Source organism: Trichomycterus rosablanca, chromosome 5 (genome assembly GCF_030014385.1).
Source record: "Trichomycterus rosablanca isolate fTriRos1 chromosome 5, fTriRos1.hap1, whole genome shotgun sequence".
Classification (NCBI taxonomy): Eukaryota; Metazoa; Chordata; class Actinopteri; order Siluriformes; family Trichomycteridae; genus Trichomycterus; species Trichomycterus rosablanca.
The window spans coordinates 45,739,958-45,766,316 of NC_085992.1; the positions used below are offsets into that span (position 1 = coordinate 45,739,958).

A 26,359-nucleotide genomic window follows, 5' to 3' on the forward strand; every position below is an offset into this window, starting at 1 on the left:
AAATGGTTTCCGGTACGGCCGAGCGTTCGCACAGAGATCTCAGATATCACCGGTCGCACAAATCTCCCGGTTATTCAGCGCGGCTTCCAATGACCCGAGTCACTACCGGCCTCATCTACACCGCCACGTCAACTCCGAGGGGTCTCGAACGCACATGGCTCGTATGATCAAACCCGGGGGAAAAAAACAACAGCACATCTGACAGATTTAAGAGCATCTGCCCTCGACAATCGGAGGAAATGCTGCTTGGATGAGGATGAAAGTGGCCGTTTAGTCAGATCCCAGGACGACTGTTCAACAGCAGCCGGCACCAAGAGGAGCACAGAAGAGAAAACACACAAAAGAATGGCATCACCATGGTGAAAATTAAGGAAGAAAAGAAAAACAGCCTTAAAAATCCCAACACGCAGCCAACACCTATTTAACATTCAGTATTTGTGTAAACCCCATTTCCAGAAAAGTTGGGACGTTTTGTAAACCAGAGTAAAAAGAAAAATCTGTGATGTGTTAATTCTCTTGAATATTTAACTGATGAAACTTCATCGCATTTTGTAAATATAAACACATTGTTTTGTTTGTTTGTTTGTTTTATGCATTTTCTCCCCATTTTCCTCCCGATTTAGAGCACTCAATTTGTCTTCCGCTGCTGAGGGATACCCGATTGCATCCGTTGAGAGCACGTCACTGTACACGCCTCTTCTCGCCCTTGCACTCTGCCAATCAGGGTCCTTACACAGCGTATGAAGATCCCACCCACACACAGTCCGGCCCCCACCCTGCAGATACGGTGGCCATTTAGTATCTGCAGCAGGCACTGGCAATTATGCCCGCTAGATGGCGCCCAGCAGACCGGAGGCAAGGCAGAGTTTCGAACCGAGGAGTTCAGAATCTCGACGTTGGTGTGCTAGTGGAATATCTCACTGCGTCACCTGGGCGCTGTTTTGTTTTATTCTTAACGCCATGTCAGCTGCTGTGGCTATTATCATGGCTAATTAATAAGTTTAAAGTCGAAAAAGTCAAAAGTTCAAAGTGGGGGTCAATTTGTTTCTTTATAGGAATTTATGAAGATACTTTATAGGGATTAGGGTGTTGTGTGCATGACTGAGGGTGTAGAGTTTAATTGATTTTTTGTTTATATTAGGGCGTTTTTAAGTCCTGCTGCTTCTAAAAATTTAAGCAGATGAACACATATAAAATGGGAAGAAACTGAGGAAGGGAAGACGGTAGGGATTCCTCATAACTGCTGCAATTACGACCTCTGCTGGCTGACCCGATGGCTTCTGCACGATAATGGGGATCAGTGCGTGACACGGATCCCCACATGAAGCCACCATGTGCAGGTGAAAAGAAGCGGTCGGTTACTGCACACGTGTCAGAGTGGGCATATCACCCTTTGTTCAGACCGATTTTACACCTTGTCGCCCGAGTTGCTAATCTCCCTGTGTTCACACCAAAAGCGTCACCATGTTTGTTTGACATGGTTTAACACAGACCTGGGCATTGTACGGAGACATCCCCAACCGGCCCGCGCGAGGTCCGTGGCAATTACAAAATCAGCCGTAAATAAATGTACAACATACATGCCATATAACAGGACTGTTTTTATTTTTAATTTTTTTATAAATTTTGACCCCTTTTTCTCCCCTTTTAGCGCATCCAATTGTTCAATTAGCATCGTGCTTCCTCTCTGTCTATGCCGAACCCTGCCCTGACGGAGGTGATTGAAGCTAACCCGTATCCCCTCCGAAACACGAGCAGCAGCCAGATGCATCTTTGCCACCCACACATTGACGAGTTTGGCGCCACCTAGCGTTGCATGCGGAGAGACACACCCTAAGGGCACCCTCTCCCATCTCTGTGTAAGCGCCTCCAATCAGCCGGCAGAGAACGCAATCGCATTCTGACAGAGAGAGACCCACATCCGGTTCTTTGTCCCACCCCCCACATGAGCAACCGGCCAATCGTTGCTCATATAGCCACTCGGCTTCGAACCGGTAAAGCAAGGCTGGATTCGATACCACGCTCTCAGAATCCAGCCCTGGTTGCAGCGCGTTTCTTTTTACCTGAGCGGCTAACAGGACTGTTTTTGACGGGACCGCTATTTCTTTAAATTTCCTTTAAGTTTTCTTTAAGTTTCGATTTAGGTGTGTGCGAGTGTATTCAGCTTCACCGTAATGTGTCGACAAACAGAATCGAGTTTGATTGACGGTCGAGTTTTAACAAGACATAAACTTTTGAAGTATTAATTTACTGAGGTCAGAAGTAAAGCTGTTTAAGGATCACAATTTAGGCTTTAAATCGCTGTTACACTATTAAACATAGAAATACAACAACATGAACGATGCGGAGCGTCACATCTAAAGCTTCGCTAACTAAACTGCAAAGCAACACGGACTTTTTATAAAGTTTAACACATTCAGGACTGGAGCAGTCAGGACCAGCTTTGTGATTTTAAAAAGAATATCCAACAATAACAAAGCACTGAAAAACAGCAAATGAGGTAATTAGACTCCAATCAAAATAGTGTAAAGTTTAAAAACCTGCACATTTTGTTCACATTTGTTTTTGAGAAATTAGTTGATTAAATAGTGAAATAATGTTGATGTTTTTACTCTGCCTACTTCTAATCTGAACAGTAACAGATTATCAGAACTGTTCATTTTACTGCTTTTTATAAAGAGATAAAATTAATATTGAGCAGAATTAGGTTCACCTTATTGGTCCGGCCCTCCACAACAGTCCCAGTTTCTTATGTGGCCCCTTGGAAAATTTAATTACCCACCCCTGGTTTAACAGATGCCAAGAAAAAAGATAATGCCATAGCAGTACAGCCTAATATACTGACTAGTATCTAAAGAGCATTTAGGAAAAACTATGTGATCAGAATTCGAATTCCTTTCCACCCAAATTTACCCACAAATCAGTTCAAATCAATAGAACTCACTCGTCTATAAATGTCATCCCTTTGCAGTTCATTACTGTCTGTGCAGTAAACTGTCATCTATTTGAGGAATTTTGAGGATGTGTTTCTCTAGCATCTCTAGTTTGGAATCAAAAACAGAGTGTACCGTTTCACGGAGGTGAAGGTAATGTATGTACCTCTTTGTTCAATGCTCAGTTCCTAATAGTAACTGCTGCATTGCTTTGCTCCTAATTAGCATAAAGTTAAACTTTGCTCACTTTTCTGCATCTTCGACTTCCACTTCACATCACTAACGTTTGCGCTGCCTCCTGTCGCCGGAAATTGCGAGCTCTAATTGAAATTGGATGATAGTCGTCACTTTGTCTCATCTCATCGCTGCTGGTCTGAACGTAGAGTTCGTTACGACCCTCCTTGGTCAAGAGTGGAGGTCTGCAGCAGTAGAAGTAAAACACGCCAGAACTGTGTCTCCCAAATTTTTTGGCACCACGGACCGGTTTCTTATAAGATATAATTTCACGGAACGTTGGGGAAGGGAGGATTTAATAATATTGCTCACAAACGATGTAAAATGAGCTTTTTTCGCTACAATGAGACGCTGCTCCCACCTAGGGGTGACAATAAGACAATAATTAGATATAGCTAGAAAAGCAGTTTTCACTGCTTCTATTTCGGGTGTTATTCATTCTTTCTGTGCAGCCCGGTAATAAATAGCCCCGGCGGTTGGGGACCACTGCGCTAGCACACCAGAGCTGACATCTAGAACTCCTCGGTTCGAATCTCAGCTCTGCTTCCAGCAGGCTGGGCGCCTACACGAACAACGGTTGGCTTGTTGTTCAGGGGGAGTGCAGAAGGGTATTCCTTAAAACTGCATAACCCTGTAGTGACGTCAACCAGGCGAGGTGAATAGCGCCAGTGCACTCTGCTGTTTTAAGTGAATATTGATTCATTATACATGTAAACTGATTTGAATCGGGACACGTGAATAGATTTTTAACTGTCTTGTGGTGCATCGTTACATCCCTAATGGGGTCTGATGAAAGCTAATGGTCGGCACACATTCAGACTTTCAAACATGCCACATTTTTACATTTTAGAATCAGTTGAAGAAAGGCAAGTATTTGCCGCTCATCACACAGTAGGGTTATCACTAAAGCTATTTGTAAAAGTCAAAACTGCAAACATGGGGTGTGTTCAAAAACCTAGTGAGCTCTCTACATAGACAGCATTTTACGTCATCCTACACTCCCGAGAAGGAGGCTGTTCGAATTCGTTGATGCCTTAAGATGCTGCCTAGTAAGGCACCTTAAATCTGAATGGTAATTTGACAGAATGACGAGGAAGCATCCGATGCTGCCTCAGTGATGAAGGCAATCCCAGCATTCAGTGCGGCACAACTTTTCTCACAGAAAAACAAAAAACCTGGTGGACGGATGCTGAGCAATAAACGGAAGGGGATTCCTCATAACTGATTCAATTACAACCTGTCCTGTTTTCAAGTTCAAATAGACAAATATTTAAAGCAAAACACAGGGTCATACAAGCTGCAAGAAGAAATGCAACAGGGGGAATTGACAACGATTAGATTGGGTAAAATATGGCAAAAATGCAAAAAAAAGAAAAAAAAGCATTTATTGTTTGTGTAACTAGGAAAGCTTTAGCTGTGTCCACTTCTGTGTGTGTGTGTGTGTGTGTGTGTGTGTGTCACTGCCCTTAGATACTTCTTAAAGCTCTGAGAGACCCACATTCTGTTCAGTTCTACATTAAAGCTTCTTTTTCAGCTCTCACGGCGGTGGTTTTGTGCCAGTGTAGCGCTGGCTTTCTCTCTGCAGCACTGTGAGCTCTTCAATAGAAACAGGTGCTGTTTATACTGATTGTGGAGAGCAGCATGACAGGAAAGCTAAAAAGTTCCTCCTATATTTAGAGTCGCCGCTCTGCCAGAAGCTAATTTAAAAGCCCGGGAACTAGTGCTGTTGTCGGGGAGGAGCGGAGGAAAGTGGGAAGCACGTCTCTCGGAGCCAACTGCAACAAAGCGGCAAACAGAGACGCTCATTTAATGTGGGGCGCAAATACTGACGGAGTTCATAGAACCACGAGAGCGATTAATCAGTGTCGGGTCAAATAGCCGAGCTTATTACAGGGGTGGGTAACGTTGCAAAATATCAAAGACGCTTTCAGGATATACTTTTTCTTCTCCAAGCTAAGAGCATTCTTGTATGGGGTCTAGGGATGTAATGATACACTCTACCCACGATGCAATGCGTTGCTGCAATGCTGGGTTCACGATACGATTTTTCCCCCGATTTGTTAAACAAAAAATTGAAGACAAATTATAACAAAGTTTTCTTTTATTATTTCTCTTTAAAAAAATTTAATTAAATACTGTATTTGTGCTTATCTTTTATTTATCTAAATAATGATTGTCCTTTTATTTCTGAGGTACAAACTATGCAAAACAATGCTGCACCTTTCCCTTTTTGTGTAAAAAAAAAACTAAAATGAAATTTAAAACAAATCCCACATTAAATAAATAAATGAATAATACAAATACAGAAAGGATCCTCACATAAATAAATTTGGCTGGAAAATTCCGAACCTGGCTAACCTGTAGTGACGTCAACCAGGCGAGGTGAATAGCACCAGTGCCCTCTGCTGTTTAAAGTGAATATCGATTCATTATACTTGTAAACCGATTTGAATCGTTACACATGTGAACAGTTTTTTAACTGTCTTGTGGTGCATCGTTACATCCCTAATGGAGGCTAATGGTCTTGGTTGGCATACATTCAGACTTTCAGACATGGTACATTTTTACATTTACACTTTCAGCATTTAGCAGCCGCTTTTAGAATCAGTTGGAGAAAGGTAAGTCTTTGCCGCTCATCACACAGTAGTGTTATCACTAAAGCTATTTATAGAAGCCAAAATTGTGCAGCTATGGGGTGTGTTGGAAAACCTAGTGAGCTCTCTACATAGATGCATTTTACGTCATCCTACGCTCGCTCCCGAGAAGGAGGCATCGAATACTTAGATGCCTTAAAATGCTGTCTACTACGGCACCTTAAATCTGAATGGTATTTTAACAGAATAATGAGGGAGCATCCGATGCTGCCTTAGCGGTGAGGGCAATCCCAGCATTCAGTGCGGAACTCACAAAAAATAAAAAACATGGCGGACAGTGCGGAGCAACAAACAGATTATTTAGAGGTACAGAGCACTTATAACTAGGGATGTCCCGATCACGTTTTTTTGTTCCCGATCCCGATCATTAAATCTGATCCCGATCCGATACCGAGTCTCAAACCGATACTTGTATTTTCTAGATATTGTCTAGATAAGAACTAGATAATAGTGTTCACACAGTGCACAGTTATTCAGAATAATCCAGTGTATATGTTTAACAACTGAATAGCTCTGCGGTGATGTAGGAAAAAAAATTGCCTGCATCCAAGCTATTGCTTAATGTTCTTTTATTTTTACAAAATAAAAGTAAACAAACTTAGTGCAGCATTGTAGTAGTAAAACTAGAACACTCAGGGTGCCGTATCAAATCGGTAGTAATTGTAGATCGTTTGGTTAAATGATATCTGGTTTGTTTCTTATGAGCCACCGTACTTGTATGTGTGTTGTAACTGTAACAAACTTTTCTGTGGTACTATTTTGACAATGGTTTGATGGACGTTTCTACGCGAAGTGAGTGTGTTTTGACCCTTTGGGGCTTCCATAGTGCATGGAATAGCGTGCTTGGCTAACGCGATGACTCTAGCTGTCCGCTATTCGGTACCGTAACAGAAGAAGTTAATAAAGTGTTCTGCTCCCGACAATTTGTGAATATACCGTGTATTTATTTCTTTATTAAGCAACGCATCACTACGTTATTTTATAAAGCGGAGTGATCCTTGACTCACACACCATATAAACAGTAAAATTCTACAGTAATGAACGCAGCTCTGCTCCCACCGCCTCGTGAAACACTCACATTGCAGACATTACACTTCACTGTTGGACTTGTTTCACTTTCCAATTTAAAGTATTTCCACACAGCGGACATGCTGACGTAAAACAAAGGATCGGGATTAGTATCGGCCTTAGTAAAGCCCATACCGATCAGTTGAAAAATGCCTTGATCGGCCCCGATTCCTATATTTGAGATCGGATCGGGACATCCCTACTTATAACCAGTAATAACGGAGAGAAATTCGAGTGTTCCTATGTAGTCGTTTTAGTACATTAAGCCCCGTTATGCTTTATTTAGGTGAAGCTTTATCAACTCTCCAGAGATTCAGAACCCCGAGCTGCAAAACCACCACACATGAAGTTCATCCAGCTAAACACAGATAAATGTGGAGCTTTTAGACTGGATTTGATGGTTGTTTCACACAGATGGATGTTCGTGTCGTGGAACTTTAGTGATGTTTTATAGCTCAAGTCGAGCGCTGAGCAAATCGGCTATTTATGCCGAGGGTCATGGTGAGAGCAAAGCGTAAAACACTTCTCACGTCAATGAACTAAAGAAAACAACAACTGCAACAAACACGTCTACGTCTTCTTATGCTCTATGCTTTTTGCATAAAAACAAACATCTGTAACAACAGCACAAATGCTCACAGGTAATCTACACACTCTGTCATCATGTTACTACACTTTACTTTCGTTGTGTACCGCCCACCGTTGATCACGCAGGCTTGGTTTCCAAAAACTGGTGGAAACGCGGGTCGGTTCTCTACAAAACACCAAGGTTTGAAGAGACATGAACCAGTTCAAGAACCAGAGTTCTTACGCTAGCTCACCAGAGTTGGGGTTCCAGATACATCATATCGAACCTCAGCTCTACCTTTCCGACTGGGTTGGGGGCGGCAGTATGAACAACGTTAATTGGACACAACTAGATTAGGGGAGAAAAATGGGGGGGGGGGATAGATCATTAAAAAAAAACAATTATAAAAAAAAAAATACAAACCAGAAATACCTGCTGCATGGATGTACCACCTGCCACATTAATTAATTGCACTCCCGTAGGTGAATCAGTACCTGTCCCAACAAACACAACACCAACAGCATATTTGCGCCGACCATTAATAAATAATGCAGCAGAAATGAGACCTGTTTTGCGAGAATGTAACCAACGTTGCATGCTAAAGAGTCGACATCACCACCTTCCAACACAAAAAACCTCTCATGCTTCATGAAAAGGGTGTCCGGCAAATAACCCATAACATGGGTCAGAAAGACCCGGCCTTTATTGTTTATTAGATCAGTAGGATATTCTTAGCTGAGCGGGGACGGGCAGTTAGCATTCAGAGGTAATGGATGAAAACTGACCTTTGCAGAGACATTCCAAACACTTCATGTAAAAAGATCACAACGAAACCGTAAGCTATAATTAGACTCCCGAAGATAAAACGTCGACCCAATACCTGCAGAAACACCTAAAGGACATGAAAAGGACACACAGACAGTAACCAGAGATAAAAATCAAATCCTGGTCCCCCGACACTCTGAAGCTTTGCCACGCCAATTGGCTACATAGGGCGGCTTATGATGTAATTGGTTTATTATAAATATGATATGATGATATTAAAACAAAAAAGAAACAATTTGAACAATGACAGCAGAGCTGCAGATCTTTGAACACCAAAACGCTAAGAGTTTCTTTTATGAGCCAGTTTCTTTCAAAACAAGCACTGCTGTTCTAATCTGAATTTTTTCGCTTTTATATTCATTAAATAAAAACGCAGGAACTATTGCACACACATCACAAACGAAAGCTATTTTTTGTCAGTATAGAGTAGTGATCGACCGATTAATCGGCCGGCCGATTAATCGGGCCGATTTTTGGCATTTTTTTAGATAATCGGCATCGGCCGATATATGTGCGCACAAGGCCGATATTTAAACATTGCCTCCGTCAGCTCAGTGACTGTATACAGTCATTGGTCTGGCTGTTGTTAGAGCGCCCCGTGTGTCCATTTTGCCACTCTCCAGGCAGACATCAGTGAATGCACAAGAACAAGGATTGTAATCCTCCAGCCTGGAGGTTTAAGCATGTTTGTTCATTCTTAAAAACAAAAAGATACTGCTATCTGCTTGTGTATGTTAAGTGCACTGAAACCTTTGAAATAATTTGTATTTTATTTAAAGTTTTTATTTTTTTTATTTAATTTTTTGAACGGCCAAAAGAGCAAACAAGAATATACAGTGATAAATAAATGTTTATTTAAGATCATTAATTCTGTTTTGTTGTATTATTATTATTATTATTATTATTATTATTGTATTTTTTAGTTGTAAAAAAATGGTATTATCGGCTTTATATATCGGCCATCGGCCACTTCTTTCGTCTAAATATCGGTATCGGCATCGGCCATTAAAAAACCCATATCGGTCGATCACTAGTATAGAGTCGGACTGCATGTTAAACCTGTGCCGTGAGCTGTGTGTGGTTATTTTTCTTTTTTTATCTTTTATAAAAATGATGTGGATGTTTTGCATCATGTTTCAGTATGAAGACGAAACTCTCATAATAACAATAGTTATGTCGTCAGAAAGAGCTTCGATACACCAACTGCATTTCTAATCATTAGTTTGCCCTTGTAATGAACTGTTTGATACCGACTGTGTATAAAATCTACATTCGGTTGCTGAACTGATTCTGTTCAAAGTGTTTAAGGTTAACTTACTATGTTACACTGTTTATTAAGCAATTAACTAATTAACTGGAAGCTTGTTGGTTATTGTTTATTATCAAACGGATAGTTCCGGTCCTAAAATCTGATTGGCTGAGCCGCGTTCGAAGCCGTTGTAAAATCCCCGATAAACGCACACCTATGACCATCTCACATCATTCCATATTAATACGCCACTGAAAAGAAAAAGTGAATGTTATGTTCGCCCTCATGTTGCCTAGCAACGCTGTTAACGAACTACCTGGGGTCGCGGAAGAATGCTTTTTGTAAGTGTTTTTGTAAATAAAAACATTAATAAATTGAACATTGTTGTATTTTATTATATTTTATGTTGACCGCAGTTTTATAAAAGCAATAAGCCACTCGAGACCGTGCGTTACTGCTATGATTTTATCACGGGGAAAGACGTTTTAGGCACTCCGCTTCGTGCCAAAACATCCTTCCCCGTGATAAAATCGCAGTAACGCACGGTCTCGAGTGGCTTATTGCTTTAAAAGAAATCTGCATCCCGATCACCCTGTTACAGGGAAATACAGGTAATCTTTATGACCTCATTTCATCATAGTTACAGTCACAAGTACAAATATGGTTAATTGTACACTATTGTGTAGAACTTTTTTTCAAGCTACCTCCATTTTGTTCATAATTTTTACTGCAACCCAGGCAACACAAACAATGCATCAAAACAAAACACAAAACAAAACTTAATTAATGGAAATGGTGGTAATCTGGTCCCATTATCTTGTGGAAATTATCTTTTGGTCTTACAGTTTTGGTCTTATAGTTCTTGGGAGCTCTGCCAAACCAACACCTACTGCTAAACTGTCTTTTATATGCGTTAGCTTTATAAATATATAGTTTCTAACAGCAAAAGCCAATGTATACTGATCAGCCATAACATAAACAGCCAAAACCACCTCCCTAATATTGTTCAGATCTCTACAACTTCTTTAACTCCTTGTCCTGAACATTTTTTGCAGTGAAGGAAAACACAGTCATTAGGGAATTGCACTGTCATAAAGGGTACAATAATCAACAATGTTTAGGTTGGTGGAACATCGCAAATGCCAGGACTTAAGGTTTCCCAGCAACATTACCCAAAGCATCCCACCTCCTCCACAGGCTTGCCTTCCTCCCCAGGTAAGCAAGAAACAAGCACCCAGCCGTCCAGGCCACCTTCCTCCGCTGCTCCATAGTCCAGCTCTGATGCTCATTTGCCTACTGTAGGCAATTTCTGCAGCTGACAGGGATCAGCATGGGCACTCTGACCGGTCTGCGGCTACACAGCCCCATACACAGCAAAGCTATGATGCGTCGTGTTCTGACACAATCATAACCAGCGTTAATCTTTTCAGCAATTTCTGCTACAGCTGCTCATCTGTGGCATCACTGAGCTTTGGCTACCCAATAGCAGTGTCACCGGATCAACAGTTGATCTTCCTTTAACCATTTCTGATAAATACTAACTACTGCATGACGGGAACACCCCACAAGTCCTGCCGTCACCATTTTCGCCCAAAGTCGGAGCATTAAAAATTCAATTCCTTCATTCTGATAGTTCACAGTCTGTGTGATCCACTGCTGCAAAAGTAAAAAGGTGCATCGGCAGCAAAGTTCTGCTGCTTTTCACCGCAACATTATATTTGTTTCTCTAATTTAGCATGTAAGTAGGATTTCCCTGTGTGGAAAAATGTCAAATAGTGGAAGAACATTTCAACACCTGTGCTGTCACAGCACTGCAGTCCACATTTATCCGACGCTGGTTTTCATTCTCAAGGTCTAAGAACCACGGCAAACCTGGACAAACATCATCCATCCAACTGTTCTCCTGGAGAAACCCGGTGAACTTCCAAACCGCTTTGAAAACACTCAGTGCTAGCATAACACGCTAACAGCAGGTGGGCTACGTAAAGCTCTGTTAACTCGTTGTGGAGCCTGTGTTGTCTATCAGGATAAGGCAAAGCTTCAGACCACCATGTCCTTCAGCACCTGCTGCTTTCGATCTTCAGTCAGTGCTCAACATCTGGCCTGCAAGACTGACAAGGACAAAGCCGGTTAGTGATCTGACAAATGTTTTGGCTCAAATGTTTTGACCATGTTTCACTCCAAACCTGAGTGCGCTAATGGCTGACCACTGTGCTGGTCAACACCTCATTGTGTTCAGGCTCTGGACCTATTACTACCAAACAGGATGTGGTAGATAATGAAGATGAATGAACGAATCAATGAACAGGCTAATATAAACAATATAAATCAACAGATTGGAAGCTGCCACTGTTACCCCTTTTCCACCGACGCGGAACAGGGGCCGTTCTGGTTCGTGAACTTGATTTTGAGGTTCCAGACAGCGAACTAGCGGGCCAATCTGGCACCACAGAATACTTGGTTTTTCAGCCCGAACCGTGACATCCATCTGTGGGCGCGTCATGTTGTACAGCATAGCGTTAGCAATAATGGCGTCCACTGGTGTCTCGTATGGAGCTAGATGCTGAATTTTTATCTTTTAAAGTTCACCTGATTACAATTTTGAGCCAGTTTGCCGCTGGTATTTTCAAAGCGCCTTTTAAAAGGTGAATTGTGTGATATGACGTAATAAAAGTGACCCGGACAGAACGGAAAATGCTTAACATGAAAAATAAAGCGCGAAGCTTTTTCGACTCCCCGAGCTGCATCAACACCACACGTGAAGTAAATCCAGTTAAACACAGATACATGTTGTATTTTAGAGTGGATTTGATGTTTATTTCACACAGATGGATGTTCGTGTTGTGGAACTTTAGTGATGTTTCACTGCTCAAGTCGAGCGCTGAGCAAATCAGCTATTTGTGCCGAGGGTCACGGTGAAACTGAAGCGCAAAACGCTTCTCACGTCAATGAACTAAAGAAAACAACAACTGAGACAAACACGTCTACGTCTTCTTATCACCAATAGTTGAGCGATGCTTTTTGCATAAAAACGAACATCTGTAACAACAGCACAAATGCTCGCATATAATCTACATGCTCCACTATGATATTACTACTCTTAACTTTTATTAAGCAACACCCACCGTTAATGACGCTGCATGGTTCTCAAAATCTGGTGGAAACGCGCGTCGGTTCTCTACAGAACACCAAGGTTCTGAGAAACCTGAACAGAACCAGTTCAAGAACCATGGTTCTTTTGGTGGAAAAGGGGTATGTATGGAGCCCCTGGAACTGAGACTGTTAAGGTCCTTGCTTAATGACCCAACAGTGACTGCATGGCAAAACCTGGATTCAAAACCACAACCTTCCGATCGATAGCTGAAATCTCTACCCATTAGGCTCCAACTGTGCCAACAGCTCAAAGGGAGCTGACATGAGAATCGGGGTGACACGGTAGCTTGGTGGGTAGTACTGTCACCTCACGACAAGAAGGTCCGGGGTTCGATTCCCAGGTTTTTCTGTAAGGAGTTTGTCTATAAACACAAGGTTTGGGAATAAAAGGATGATTGTGGGTTATTTGTACATCTGAAACCAGTGTTTAGCTTCCAATCCCATTTACACATGTGAACATGTGAATCATTTAAGCTTCTTTTATTTTAACAACAAACTGTACGGCAAAATAATACGGCACAAAACTAAATTATTATACAAATTCTCAAGTGCTCCACATTAAACTAAGTGCAACAGATCGTAACCTACACATTCACTCAAAACTTACTTTAAAAACTAGCTTTTTTGATTTGTGTCAGTCTTAAGTATTCCCAAACTTTGGATGATTTGGGTCTTGGAAAATGTTTAGCTTTTTTTTTTTTGAAAGCTCTCTACAATCGGCCTCTGACTGCTGCAGACGGCATTTTTTTAAGACTGCGCTTAATGCCACCAACCAGTGACTGGACCAAATACAACTTAGGTCATGCAGTAGTGCTGAGGGAAATCATGTGAACGCTTATATGAATGGAAACACTGTAGAAATTAAAAAGGATCATTTATAAACTTAGTTTTAAAAACGATGCATCACCTAGGTCGACTAATTGCGGCAGCCCTACAACGAAGTGCAAGCCTAATACTGAGTAAAGATTTTCTTACTCACTGTACTTTTTTAAAATTGTTCCAGGAGTCCAAGAGAGCATTTGTGGGTCTGCAATCTTGCCGAGATAAACAGCATCGTTTTCTCCCAAGTTTAAAAAAGAAAAAGTGACACTAGTGACCAGTCACACATATTTGTTAACGTGTCCTTCTCATCTGTGACGTGGCATGAGCTGCAGTTTGAAATGGCATACCGACCTGACCTGGAGGAATCAAATCTAGCTCGAATCTTTCCAGACTGGTAGCTATTATAACGTGAATACAAATTAGCTACTGAAATGGGTATCTCAGGGGCTGCTGTGAATTCAAATTAGATTACACATCTAGGGAAAGTCTTAGCAAAATTTGGCAAGGAACAGTCCTGAAGCAAGCGTGGGGATTCCTACACACCTTCTGACAGAGCTCAGACTTTTCCTAGACAAAGAAGGTCAAAATTCAGTGAACATCTTCAAATGAATGAGTTTAACCCTTTAATGGGTTGTTCATCCATTTGGTTGAGCTTACTTTGAGTCTAAATACTTGGGTAATAAGCTGTATTTAAATAATCCTGTTTGGGTCGTACCTACTCCTTGGTTGACATGTACTGGTAAATGACGACGTATTAGGGCCACTGTAAAAAAATATATTTTTAAGTTTCGATTTCGAGAATCAAGTCATAATAAATTCGAGATTAAAGTCAAAATGACGGATGTTCATGATGTGGTAAAGTATACTTTCATATCGGTTTCACAAATAAAGAAATCCCCAATCGCCTGGCACATCAGTACCAGTTTGTTATTAGCGTAAGCAAGCTGAAACGGCTTTGCAATAAACTGTGTTTATTTAAAAGAATGTGCACCACCGGAGCGCTCGGCGTCTGCGTAGGGCTGGGCGGTATATCGCAAATATTGATATATTCAATATTACTTTTTACATGATGTTGAAAATGACCATATTCGTTATATCGAGTATGTCTAGGATACACAGGTTACCATTTGAGAACATTTAAAACTGAGCACGAAAGCGTGTTTACACAGAACGCTTTCATTTGCGTATGAGCGGGTAAGCGTGTGCGCACACACACACATGCAAACTGAATCACTGAGTCAGAAATGACTCTTTTCAGACGAATTATTCATTGGAATCGAATTAGGTAGCTGTGCTCTTATCTATGGTAAAGATTCATTCGTTTTGCTCACTCTGTTTCATTATGATGTTGTGCGTAAACAACTCTAAGAATCAGTTCATTTATTAAAGAGATTCAGATGCGTAAACCAATCAGAGCTTCCGAATTCAGATTTTGGGCGGAATTTCAATCTCTCTCTTCATTGGTTGATGTATAAATGACAGCTTAATGAACGAATTATCAGTTTCAACTTTTTACCGCGAAAGCTGAGAGAATAAATGAACTAAGACGGTTTTTGTTAGTTAGGTGGACAAGTTAAATAAGGATTTTTATATTCTGGAAATATTCTGGAAACCTACAAGACGGCCTCCAAGAAGAAAAAAGTGGATTATATCTCTAATGGAACAACACACGGATATAGAGAAGCTCAGGTAGGCAGCGGTTATGATTTTATGCTGATGTGTGGTTGATCTGGGTCGTGGTGCTGTAAAAATTTTTGCTGTTTCATTTTGCGATTTCATTTTGCAATGATAGCAAAGCATTATCAAATATTGAACTTTTTCGTGATTTTTTTTATGCTCATTTATTTGAAGTAAAACAGAGCAGAAATGTGATTGTGAGATTCTGCTGGTTTGTTTGATACATATATTGTCAATATGAATACAAATAGAGCCGTGTAATAATACAAAATATAAACACTAAATCAGTCTGAATTTATCAGAATTACATTGTTTTGTGTTTTTACGGTAAGTGGTCTGCCACTGTACTTTAAGTTTACATTATATCGTATCGTATATCGCCACTTCTCAAAAGCATATCGAGATATGAATTTTTTTAGTCACATCGCCCAGCCCTAGGTTAATCGTCATGTCATGTGGATGGAAGCGTACAATACAAACAACGACCCAAAATTTTCTATTTCTATATTGATCAATATCGATAATTATCACGATAAAGATTTTGGCAACAGTCACACTTTTAAAAAAATAAAAATCAAATAGTACTGTTTTAAAATATTTTAATATTTATTATATGAACATAATATACAGTACATGCAACATGGTACACAAATCACACAAAGCAACGCAGATAGAACAAAAACGGACTTGTTGATACCTTAAGTCATGTACTTTCAGGAGGTTTTTGAAGGCTCTTTCTCCACCGTACTAATAGGCATCATGACTTTAGCCATGAAATTATATTTAAATTATAACATAAATTGGTAGCGTTTCCCGACTTAGTACTGGACGGTGACATATTTTGCATTTTGGGGTTAACTGCGCTTTGTCAGAATTAAGAAATCTGAACGACTGGCCTTTCTAGAGTACAACGTCATCAAAATCAGACGGCTCACCTTCGCCTTCTCTTCGCTGTCCATCTTCCTGTAGCTTGCTACTGTTTAAGTGCTATTCTTGTTCAATTTAGCGTGCAGCCTGATCGGCTATTGTGCCGGCTTCATGCCTAATGCCTAGTTCACACTACACGACTATTGCCCAGATTTTCGCTCAGCGACTGGTCGGTTCTAGATTTGCCGGCTCGGGAGCAACTCGGCATTCGCTCGGCGATCGAAACTTGGCTCTCAGTCGCTATGTGAGAGATCCGAGCGCTCGCCGAGTGAAACGAGATTTCTAGCATGTCAGATATCTCAATCTGAGTTGCACAACTGGCAATGAGTGCTATGTCGAACAGCCAATGAGAACGCAAGATACAGTGTGAGGGGAAACACATGGGAGGAGTGTAAAAGGTGGGACAGGGGCATAATATAGTTTATATCAGAATACACCAGCACATACACAAGTTTTACAGTATTTCTGACCTTATCGTTCTCTACAAAACATAACACCAACATTGCAAAAATATTTATTAACCTCCAACTCACTACAGAACAATCCAAACCAAATCCACTCAGATTCATTTTTCCTCTTTGATTTTACTCTGCACATCAGCGCACAAACTTTGATCGCTCGCTACTTGTTGATGTGCATTTTTGGACGTGGTATCATTGAACCTTTCGTCACTTCTCGCTTTTGTTTCTGTGACAAAACGATATTCGGGAGAGCAGAGAAGCTCACCTGTGATTCCAGTAGGTGATAGATGGTGTAGTGTGAAACCCCCTATCGCCGATCAGTCGTGTAGTGTGAAATATAGACCGACTGAAAAGACTCCCAAGTGCAGGAGATTCAGTCGTACAGCGACCCGTGTGAACTTGGCATAACCTACGTGCTGCGTGATTAGGTGCTTTCTGCGTTTTTCTGCGCTAGTGAGGAGGAAAAATAGAATCGATAATATGCCCAAAGCTTATCATCATAATCGAGGAAAAGTTTATCACGATACATATCGACATCGTTTTATCGCCCAGCTCTACATTAAATAGGCTTATCGTTTGATTCAGTTTTCGCATGTGTTATTTTTGCATTTTTTAAGGGTAACATGGGCTGTCTTAATATCACAATCGTGTCAGGCCTGCATACAGAGTCAACCTGATTAGTGTAAGAGTATCTGCTGCTAATGTAAATAACAGGATTGTGCATTGGTCATTATTAGTACCCGTCTGTGTACTTGTCAGTGAAAATGATCCTTCAGATGGCAATAATGGTACCAATGCGGTCTACTTTGAAGCTCTTAATCAATTATAAAGACAGTAATGTGGATTTAAAAAAAAGGAATTCCTAATTGGACAGCTGATGCAGAATGATGTATTGGCCACCCTGCAAACCACCAGTTGAAGAATTGCCCAAATGAGCGAAATGGCAGTCTCAGATGCCCCGTCTTGAGTGCCGGGATCCCATAAAAGCCCAATCATCTTGGCCAAATCACTCTGAGCTTGAGTGCATGTAAATATTAGCAGTGCCCGAGCTAATGTGGCACCCATCAAACGCCTCGGCCGAGCCCGACCCCCGCATCATCTCAATGTATCATTCTGCGCTGCTTTAATGCCATTAATCAATTTAGGAGGCAGTAATGATGCACTCTCGACCATCTCCAGGGACTTTGCATTATGAAGAACGTACATTATTTATCAAAGCCTGAAGCCGGGTGCTTCCATTATGCCTGAACTGAGATGTTCACTCAGTGACTCAGTGAGTGGAGGGAAGGAAGGAGAGCTGGAATGCAACACAGACAGGGAAGCACCACTGGTTTTCTACACAGAAAACGTCTCTATAAAGGGATGTCGATCGTATTCACGGTTTAAATCACTGCGCGTATGTTGAGCTGAGCTGTGCAGATAGTGGCGCAGATGTTGAGTCAAGTCACGCCAGATGATCCAAACAGCACAGATGCAAAGCAAACGTTAGGCATGGCAAATTAACAGTCATCTGGGGGTGGAGGTGGGGGTTAGAAAGGAAAAAAGATGTGGACATGGACACACACAAAACAATCTGGTCTTTAATTTAAACGTCTCTTACATTTTAAGCGCATTAAAAAAAGTTTGCACGACCAGATGCAAATAAATACTCTACATGTAGACTCCTGATCATAAGCTGTTTAGACATTCTATTCCAAAACTATGTGCATTAATATGGCATCGGTCCCCATTTGCAACTTAAACATCCTTTAATCTTCTGGTAAGACTTTTTACAAGATTTTGGAGTGTGTCTGTTGGAATCTGTGCTAAGAAAAGGCCAGTCGTAGAATCAATTCATTCCAAATGTGTTCACTGGAGTCGAGCTCAGGGATCTATGCAGGCCGTTAGAGTTCCCAGGTATGGACTTTAAGCTTTGTGCAGAGAGACACAGTAATGCTGAGAAGCACAGGAAAGCCTGAATTGGCTGAAACACCTGAACTCAATAATTAGGGCAGGCGTTCACATAGTTCTGGGCATATACAGTAGTTAATGTTTGCCGCTTGCACCACCCCTGCCGTGACTGAGAAGAGCTAAAGACTAGAGATGGAACGATCTATCGGCTATAAGTTGATATCGGCTGATTTTTTTATCAAAATATGCTATCGGCGATCGGCGATATTTCCCAAATGTAGCCGATCCGATCGTGTGATATATAAAGACCGTGTTAAGCTTAACAGCTCAGTGGATTGATCCAGACTTTGAGCTACAAAGCACCAACCATCACATCACCATTCATCAACCATCGTACAGAAACCATCGTGAAAGCTCTTCACGACCTAAAATAACATCATTAACGTTGTGCATCATACATAGTTCAGGATCATCTGCTCTTACTGACAGAAAACTTTTAGCGCCACAGACGGAACGAGTCTGACTCGGTTACAGATCTGTGGTAATAGCAGTTTAATGAAGCTTTTTAATGTAAGAGAGTCACACAAAATGTTCTGTAGTAGCTGGTGTTTATTTAAAACCACGACATTAATTAATAACAGTAAACACGGAGAGATAACTGAGAAGAGAAACTTACGCTTCGCATAAAATGAATCGACTCATGAATCACTTATATCGATACTGTGAACAGAGCGTCTCTCTTAAAGACACACACACACGTCAATGCTTCCGTCACCGGTTTATCTTCACTGTTCGTCCTATTTTTAAGGTTTTTTCAGACTGAACTGTATAACATCTAACCTGCGTGCGTGTGTGCGTGGTCAGTTAGACTAATGAGATATGTCTCACGTGGGTGAAAAATTAATTGCTTTGGTTTTAGAAGTAAAAAAATCTCGCAATGCCGCCACACCCCCTGGTCAGTGTTGTGAAAGTAAGGGGTTAATGTTTTGAAAACACATTGCATTATGGGTACTGTATTGCATGTTGTTGTAGTCGCTGCGTGCTGTAGCCGGGGGCAGCACGTGAAACTTTCTTCTCTCGCTCCTTCACTCTGTTTATATTTATTTTCTTTTATTTAACGCAGCCACTCAGTTTTATTTTCGGTGTTATAACCAAGCTGTTATAATAAACACAATGTGCTTCGAGTGAATCCTGCTTTTGACTCATCTTTGCTGTGAAAAATGAACTGAAAGTTGGGTATTACCCCAGAACGGGTGGAAAGTAAAACAGGTTGAAACTGTAGCGACCCCTAAATATGGGACCAACCCAAAAGAAAAAAGTCACTCATTTTACTAATGCGCTGATGCTGTAATGTAGGTTAGTAGATGCTGTAATAGATGTTGTTGAGTGTATATGAACATGCATGTGTGTTTGTGAGTATACACGCTTGTATTATTGTTTTTCGTTTGTTCTTTAAACATTATTATTTTATTATAAATTTTTGCTTGTTTCGGTTTTATCTTTACAGTTTACTTCCTTATACATGTATCTGCAAAAGTGTTTGTCCTGTTTTCCATTGTGAAATGAAGTAAGGAAAAACTACATGCCCATAAATTCTGAAACCTTTTAAACTGCCCAATTCGACACATTATTTATTGTTTATATTTTAGGGGTGGGGCGACGCGTCGACGTAATCGAAAATACACCGATTTGCAAAAACGTGCTTCGGCGCGTCACAAAGATGGCCACGCCCACTAAAAACATGGATTTCTCTGGGGAAGCTCCGGCAAAAAAACTCGCACACGAGCATCTAAAGTGTGGAAGTGTTTTTGACAGAGAACCATCAATGTGGTGCTCTGTAAACTTCGCAAAGTGAACCTGGTTTATGACAGCAGTACGAGCACATGAAGCGCACATGAAGCCCAAGCCTCCCGGAGCGCATTTTCAACACGTCAGCAAAACACGACAGTAAGTTCTGTTTACATTTACTTCTCCATGCTAGCATTATATATTAGGGTTATTAACACATGTAGCTAAGATGCTTGTTAGTAGTAGTTAGTAGTCGCTATAAAGTTGATTTATGTTTCCATCGCCCCATGTTAGTGAAATAAATTTAACAATTAAGATAGCAATTTCTGCACCGTTGCTGTTGCGGTAACGTAACGTAGCACCAGGCGTTTCATATTTTTCTGTTTACTTTAATGGCGCGTTGGAGGAAGAGAATAGTTTAATCTAACATTACAGCCTGTTGCTACAGCCTGTACATCGTTTTATTTATTTTCTTTGCATTTTGTCACATAGTCCGGTCCCCCACCCTGCAGATACGGTGGCCAATTAGTATCTTCTGCAGGCACTGCCAATTATGCCCGCCAGATGGTGCCCAGCCGAGCGGTGGCAACACCGAGTTTCGAACCGGGGGGGTTCAGAAACTCAGTGCTGGTGTGCAAGCGGAATATCCTGCTGCGCCACCTGGGCGCTAAGTTTAGTTTTTAAGTAGAATATTGATACTATATTTCAGGTAAAGAGTTGATGTGGTATACAATAATAAAATAAAACTGTCACAGCAATTTAAATTTGAGATCGAGTGTATTTCTTATAGGACATCTGATAACACAGTAGTGATTAAGCCACTGTCATTGTAATTCTTAAATGATTTATGTTTCTCTTTTTAAAGGTCAGGCAAAGAAGTGTGGAGGACTTTTCAAACAAGAAAGAATTCCTGTATATGTATACATCACAAATACACACACTCTATATTCCTTTACTTGAATTTTACAAGCTCTTGCTTTAATTTTAGGGAGATGTTATGTTTGACATTACAATAAATAAGTTTAGACTAATCGATTAATCGGAAAAATAATCGTCAGATTAATCGATAAAATAATAATAATAATAATAATAATCGTTAGGTGCAGCACTATAATATTTAGAAATATTTTATATTAGATATTATATATATAAGAAATTCATCATACAGTCCGTGTTCTGCGCATTGCAGATTAACAGGGTTCAACACCAAGCATACTTCAGAAACTGAAGCACACTGTAACACTCCCAAAAATACTGGATACATATAAAGAAAACTTTATACCAGAAATAGCTAGAGAGAAAGTACCACATTCTAGAAATTTATTTATGGCCAAATAAAAGAGATCAGCAATAAACGGTGTAGCTTATTTTAACAAGGACTGACAGGAATGATTTGTACTGCTGTGTCGTAAACAACACATTTAAGGTCCTCATCACAAATCCTGTTCTTACAGTAAGTCCTATACTGTAAAACTATTATGAATCACCTACTACAAAATGATTGGGACTTTTTTTAATAGTAAACTGACCGACAGATCATCAATAATCAACACTGCTTATTCTGACCAGATCTGCACAGATGCTGCACAGGAACGCTTTACACCAAACCACCCGTCTCAATCACGGACAAGGACAAATTCTTGTCCTTTGAGTAATCTGATATGTCATCCTCAATGATGTCAGGAACACTGGCTCTGGACTGTTAGCTACTGCATCCATCTGCACTTACGCACCAACCTTTGACCAGCATACAAGTATAATCAAAAAATCACTGTCTAGTACACGCTCCTTTAGCCCTACAGTCAGAGATTCAATTATTAGATGTACATTATTAAATTGTGACATGCAATATGTGTAAATAAATTCGTAATGGACGGTCTGGATCGTCATCGTGATTAGATTTGTACTGCATATTTTGCTGATTTCTTTTAATATACCACAATATTCAACACGCTTATAATTGAATACATTTTTAAAACATAAGGCTAGGCATTTTATTCAGTTCTCCTGGGGGTGTTTCAATGCATGGTTGCACTTCTTTGCATCCTTTCTTGTGGGTAATTGAACACTGCTTTGTCCTCCTACACCATTATTCACTGTTAAATATATCATACTGTAACTGCAAAAATGTTACAGTATGTAGGCACTGTGGCATGAAAAAAAGCCATATGTACACGTAAGTGCACCGAGCACGGCCACACGTTTAAAGCGGCATCACGGCAGCGTGTCAGCGACGGAACCGAAAACCAAGACACAACCCGAGACACAACAGCAGCCTCTTACCACGGCATTTAAGCCATCCTTCGCTGCAGAATCAGAGAAGGCTAACGTTATTACCAAATCTATTGGGATGTTTATTGCTGCAGACATGAGGCCATACTACCGTTGTGGAAAACAAAGGGTTTAAAAATAAGGTGAGAGTGCTTGAGCCACACTATGAAATCCCCTCATGCGGACATGTCAGTATGAAGATTGTGCTAAAGATCACTGTTGTTTAAAGGAAGAAGGTTATCATCATGCCTCATTCTGCAGTATGAGTATTTTTAAGATTTTCTTTAAACATTAAACATCTTTACTGTTGTTTTTATTTAAGATCAGAACAAAAAATCCACGCTTTGTTTTCTTTTGTCTTACTTTTTAGGCCGTTTCGATCAGTAAGATCTGTGATCACCCTATAATCCTAAATCACCAGAGATTTTGCAGACTTTAAATCAATCTCCTACAGAAAAACAAACTAGATTACTTGAGAATGGATGTTTAGCTGATCGTTCTGATGAATGACCATGCACTTACTTATCTATTTATTTTTATCATGTTTTTGATGTTGTTATTTTAACACAATTTTCTAACGTACAACTTAGTGATGCAAATTTAAAACAAGCTTATAGCGTCCCATTATAATATAAAACATGTCACAGAGCTTCACATCAACATGTCTTTATACTTTATTCAATGAAACTTAGTGTAGCGTAGTGAATGTAGCATTGATGTAGAACAGTAAGATGAACATAAACACTGTTAGCAGAACCAGTTCAACACCGGAACGTAGGATTTAAATGGTTGAAAGACTCAATACAAGCGCTAATTAAACACGCTGATCATAACTGGATGGATGGATGGATGGATGGATGGATACGTAAGATACATCAACCTTGACTACAAGAACCTATAAATATGAAGACTGTTTATGCAGAATACAAATAATTCACAGTGCAATGTTGATCTTGAATAAATAAATTAAAATGCAATGGGTATATTAAAGCCCCCTCTGACAACAACCTGGCTGTAGCTAAGCTTGAACCAGCAACCTTTTGATTACTAGTCCAGTACACTAATTGTTGAGCGACCACTCACTTTGGTTACGTATGTGTCAGGACGGGTAGTTACTGGTTACACAAGATTCATCAGTTTACAAGTTTAATATCAAAAACAGTCATGGACAATTTTGTATCTCCAATTCACCTCACTTGCACGTCTCTGGACTGTGGGAGGAAACCGGAGCTCCTGGAAGAAACCCACGCAGACACAGGGAGAACATGCAAACTCCACACAGAAAGGACCCGGACTGCTCCACCTGGGAATCGACCCCAGGCCTTCTTGCTGTGAGGCGACAGTGCTACCCACCGAGCAACCGTGCCACCCTGTCCTTGTGCGTAAGCACAGAATGGGTCTAAAAATCAGTGCTCACGGTACACACATGTAATTTTGTCACTGGCATGGAGAAGTAATGTACCCAGTGCACCAGCTAACTAAACAATAAAACCTGTCAGGCAGAAAAAGAAACCCTTCCTAACCAGTAGCTTGTTGGACATCCAGTTCCAAAAACATTAGCATTAGCAAAAGTTAAAAAAAAATAAACTAAATGTGATGTTTTAAAATCTGAGAATCTTATGAGAACAGCTCAAATTCTGCTTAGCCGCCCAGATTATTGGCAAAGACCTTTTGGTTATTAAAGACCTGTACTCATCAGGAATCATGAAACTGGCAACTAAAGCTGTCACAGCCCCCTCACAGGCAGGACATACCTTTCTACTAGATGCTTTAGGTCACTGAGTGCCAAAACAAACTGACGCAAGAACCTTCTTTATCCAACAGACCATCTAAATGCTGCAGTGGTAGCTCAGTGGTTAAGGTACTGGACTAGTAATCAGAAGGTTCCTGGTTCAAGTCTTACCACCACCAGGTTTCCACTGTTGGGCCCCTGAGCAAGCCCCTTAACCATCAGTTGATTGAATTGTACTCAGTCATAACTGTAAGTCGCTTTGGATAAAAGCTTCTGCTAAATGCAGCGAATGTAAATGTAATGCTGTAAAATGTACACTATGCATAAAACATGTAAACACCCTTCCTACCATAGTGGAACCTATCCTGTTGCATCATGACTGCAATGGCAATGTTCAGGACGATGGTGTGGAGGAACTTCATTGGCCGAGTCCTGACCTCAACTACACTGAACTTCTTTGGAATGAATTGGAACAATTATTTTGAAATTTAAATGGGTATGTTTTCCATAGCCACACATTACACAGAAGAGTAAAGGGTGAAGTTAACACAGATCGAGAAATCACCTTTATATTATTTAAAATTTTTTCAAAGGCCAAATAAAGCTGACTTGATTGATTTATTATTTGATTTATTCCTCTAAACATTTGGCAAATATATAAACAGCCTCAGTCATTGAAAAACAATGTAAACTGATGAACCATGCCTGTCCTTGCTTGGTCTTGGAAGACTTCCGTTGTCAGTCAGCACTGAGCTCCTGCCCTGCCTTGAACTTAAGAATAGCTGTTATTACTGCAGGGATATTAAGTTTATTTGTGTACTACATTGTGCTTTATACAGTGCTTAAGAAACGTCTACACACCCGTTACAATGCCAGGTTATTGTGCTATATAAAAAATGAGACCAAGATAAATTCTTTTAAACTTTTTTGTGACCTTTAATCTGTTCAATTCAATAGTAAAAAAAAAAAACTAAATCCTTTTAGAGAGGAATAAACTTTTATATATTTTTACATCACAAAAACCTGCAATTTTAACTTGGGTGTGTAGATCTTTTATCCACTGGCATGTTGGCTTTGCAGGCTGCCGTGAACTACAGTATCATGCCCACTTGCCATGCCACTAATGGACAACAGGGTTGGTATTGAGACGCTGATGACTGACACTGCCAGTTCCTTTAACAGGCAGTCTCTGCACCTCATCAAGTGTTAGTTTTGGCATCTTTATAATCAAGGCTTCTGTGCCATACAGTTGATGGCTTCCGTTTTAACCTGTTTGATCCCGTACTACACTGTTTCTGAGGCCGTAATGCCAGACTCAGTCTGGGCATAATTTTATATTTCTTTGTATATGTATATTTTCTGGCAAACAGCTGTGGTGACTCCGGGCCATTATGTTGAAACCACAGGTGGCGTGACATCATTTCTATGAGCAGACCACACACCTGCATCTCTGTACACTGGTCACAGACAGGGTCAGTTGGTGGAGTGGCTGTCCGCTCCTTTTATAGCAGCTCCCGGTTTTGACCAAGTTCCTCTCTTTATTCTTTTTTTTTCGAGAACTTGAGTTGTAACAAGCTGGGGGACTGAGCAGCTGCCACTTTTTGTGACAAATAGTTCCTGTGTATGTTTTATTTGTACTTTGTGTGCTCTCAGTGCCGGTCCCAAGCCCTTATGAAAATAAGGAACGGCCTCCAACATAAAAACTGTGCAAAAGTAAGAAAACAGACCAAAATGATCTGGAGAGGTGACAACTAAATACAGGAGCTGGCAAACAAGGAAAAAAACTGTGGAAAAACAAGTGCACCTCTTTTATTTACCTCGCCTTTCTGTCACCCTTTTCAATGGCGAGACTGTGGACACTGAGCCTGTAGTTGGTCAGGCTGTAGCTCTGAATCTCCGACAGTGAAGAGATACTCTGCCAATCTGGATTCTTACTTGATACAACTTCATCTTACTCTGAAGTGCAGTACCAATGTTGTAAATATGTTTTTATTTTTTGATGATCTGATTTGTATTTATATGTGATTGTTGAGCAGCACAATAATAAGAATAATAACAATAATAATAATATATATAATAATAAATCAAACTGTAATCACATAGTAAT

At 40.4% G+C, this 26,359-nt stretch overlaps 1 protein-coding gene across 1 annotated transcript in view; it reads right to left on the minus strand.

Moving 5' to 3' along the window:
• The window catches only part of smad1 (SMAD family member 1), a 49,382-nt gene that overhangs the window by 19,525 nt on the left and 3,498 nt on the right, over nt 1–26,359 (minus strand). The gene's annotated exons all lie outside the window — the stretch shown is intronic.